The following is a 3,293-nucleotide window of genomic DNA, read 5'->3' on the forward strand; positions in this document are numbered from 1 at the left end:
TTATTCTCAATTTTATGTTTTACACCTTTGTCTACTACTAAGTACTCACATATAAAAGATGAACAAGAAACAAATTAATTTTACAGAAAATAATTTGAAGTACCCAATCATCTTTATTTGGCTATTTATCTTTTTAAAATACGGAACTATATATCCATGCATATGATTTTTTTATTGCATAATATATAGTTATTTTCTTTTAGTTTAAAAGTATTTCTTGCTTGTTTAGTGTAATTGACTATATCATGGTTTATGCCAAATGCCTAAACAACCACAAGAACCATTTTTTTAGAACATGTATTTTAGAGCAGTTAATTAAGAATATCAGTGCTATAAAAATTAGTGTATTTTTAACATCTTTCCTACTTTTTACCTATAGCATAATCATCCTTCTGTTCTCCTTTTAGTAGCTATGACTTATTGGAGCCGTGCAGTAGTTTAGATAAAAGAGCTGATTTTTCTTAAAGAATATGATGAGAGAGTTTATTGTCATAAGCTAAGGCTATGAAACCTCTAAGATAAAAGATTGTGCCTATTTAATTGTTAACAAAAGAGGAAAGAGAGATTGTTAAACAGCTTATATTGACAGTAGACTTCTTTCACTTAAATGGGAAATCAAGAATTCCCACAAAATTGACTGAAGTCCCCTTGACAAATACAAGGTGTCTGAAAGCCACCTGAAAGAAAACCAGTAAATGGATTGAGGTAACATCCTTTAACTTTTAACTCCATCGATATTCAGTGTTTGTAAGGGGACAGAATCCCTACTTTCACATGTACTTACCCTTGTGTTGTAAGCAGTGCAACAAAAATGCTGTATCAGTGTTTTGTTTCCTGATTTTAATAATATAACTGTCCCATATATACTCTTCAATGCCCATGTCAGTCCTACACTCACAGACTTCTTAGTCAATATAGTGCCCAGCTCATGTGCTGTACTGATTATAAGAATGGTTAAGAAAGATAATGATGAATCATTGATAAAACTTTGCTTAGAAAGATGTAATTTTCTTTCCTGATCTGATCTTGGCTAAACCTTGACCCACTTTTTCCCCATGCCTTTATTTTAGATACAAATTTCCCAGAACATTTTCATGAATTTGCCTCATCTTCACACAATACACAGTGAGGCTTATCAGAGGTGGCACTAAATTCACACACACACACACATACACACACACACACAAACCGGGGGGGGGGGGAAGAAGATATAACAACAACAATTATTTGAAGTTGATACAACAAGCAAACAGAAAGGACATTGTTGGGGGGGAGGGGGGAGGGAGAAGGGAGGGAGGTTTTGGTGATGGGGAGCATTAATCAGCTACAATGTATATCGACAAAATAAAATTTATAAATAGCAAAAAAAAAAAAAAAAAAAAAAAAAAAAAAAAAAAAAAAGAAATAGGAATTAAAAAACATAAATGGGAGATTTATTTATTTATTTTTCTAGAGAAAAGTTGTTGCAGATGGGGGAGGGGGAGGGAATATGATGTAAACAAGATCACAACAGTTCCTTGAACTTGTTAAGAAAAGTGAATAGATATGATGTCGATGGGGGGAGGGCGAGAGGGAGGGGGGAAAGAGGAATTGGTAAAGGGATACGAAAATCAACTACATTGTATATTGATAAATTAAAATTGAAAAAAAAAAGAAAAGTATTTAAGAAAAAAAAAAAAAAAGAGGTGGCACTAGCAGGAATACGTCAGCAATGAGGATCATGGCCATCAGGGACTTGTGCTTGCCAAAGCGGTGCATGGGTGCCAGAGCGGTGCATGGGCACATAGAAGATGAGCACAGCACAGATGTGGGTGACACATGTGTTGAGGGCCTTGAGCCACTCCTTATGGGATCCAATTTCCATCACAGTCTTCAGGATGAACACATGGGATACAGCAATGAACACACTGTCTGACATCATACAGAGGGCGACAAAGAAACTATAGAAAAAGCTGACTGTGTTGTCAGAACAGGCCAGCTTCATGACATCCAGATGTAGGCCATGTGAGTTAAGAAGTAGGCCTTTCCTACAATATGTTAATCTTCTGAGACTGAAAGGAAATAGGAGCACTAAGAGCATGTTTTTAATAAGAAACACCAGCCTCATTTTGGAAACTCTGGTACTGGTCAGGATAGAGCTGTATCTCAGAGGACTGCATATGGCCAAAAAGCAGTCAAAAGACATGACCAGGAGCACTGAGGGCTCCTTATCTGTGAATCCATGAATAAAGAAAAGCAGGTATGTGGGGAGATTCCTGTGGTATTGAACACAAAGATCCTCAGCACAGTGGGCTCAGAGGAGAAGGACAGGCCAAGGTTGGAGACAGCCAACAAGGAAAGGAAATAGACATGGGTGCGTGGAGTGATGGCTCAGTCCTGATCAAAAAGAGGATGGTGCAGTTGCCCAGGAGGGCCACAAGGTACATGACACAGATGGGGATGGAGACCCATGCATGAGCACGCTCTAGCCCTGGGATGCCAATCAGGAAGAAGATGGTGATTTCAATTTCATAAAAATGGAAGATACCCATGAGGAGTCAGTTGGAAAGCATTTATTCACAGATCTGAAATGACACTTTCACCATGAGTCTGTTGTGTTCATCTCCTTGCTTTCAGCACATCTTGTCTGAGAAATAAACAAAGAAAATACAACTTTGAAGGACTTTCCATTTCAAAAAATAAAAAAGTGAGGGATTATTTTTGAAACAATGTAATAGAGTCAGACAACGCTAATTGAGAAGGAGAATCAGGAATATAGGTATTGTCTTGACTTGTCATACATCTTCGCTTTCAGAAAAAATACCCACATAAAGAATATCCTGCAAATAAATTCTCCGTGTACTATCAAGCTATTCTCCTGCCCACCGCAATCCAATAAAAAACTTGTATACACCCAGGCTGGACTATAGTGTAACTACTTTGCCTGGTTCAGAATGAGCCTAGGCTTTTCTTTCTCAACTCCATTCTATATGCCATTGTCAAAGGAATTCTTATTACTCTTTTTTTTTGCCCAGACTGTTTGCAAAAAAATTGTTTCTGTAAATAATATACATATTATACATTACTTTATATATAATATGTAAAATAACATATGGATCAGGTAAACTTTTTAAAGATTTAATTATCAATGTCAACTAAGTAACATTATAAATGAAAAAAAATATTAGTCTAATCTCTCATTCCTCTAATATTTTCTTTATGTTTATGGTAAAATCTATACTTCTAACCATAGCTTATCAGGCTCTATAGGATAAGACGTCTAGAAACCTCTCCAATATACCACAAGCACACTC

The 3,293-nt window shown here is 36.3% G+C and overlaps 1 pseudogene; it reads right to left on the reverse strand.

Annotated features, from left to right (window-relative positions):
- Positions 1-1,061: 1,061 nt before the first annotated feature.
- Positions 1,062-2,531, reverse strand: LOC134377166 (olfactory receptor 51A7-like; annotated as a pseudogene).
- Positions 2,532-3,293: the final 762 nt, after the last annotated feature.

The sequence above is a fragment of the Cynocephalus volans genome, chromosome 4 (assembly GCF_027409185.1).
Source record: "Cynocephalus volans isolate mCynVol1 chromosome 4, mCynVol1.pri, whole genome shotgun sequence".
NCBI classification, from domain to species: domain Eukaryota; kingdom Metazoa; phylum Chordata; class Mammalia; order Dermoptera; family Cynocephalidae; genus Cynocephalus; species Cynocephalus volans.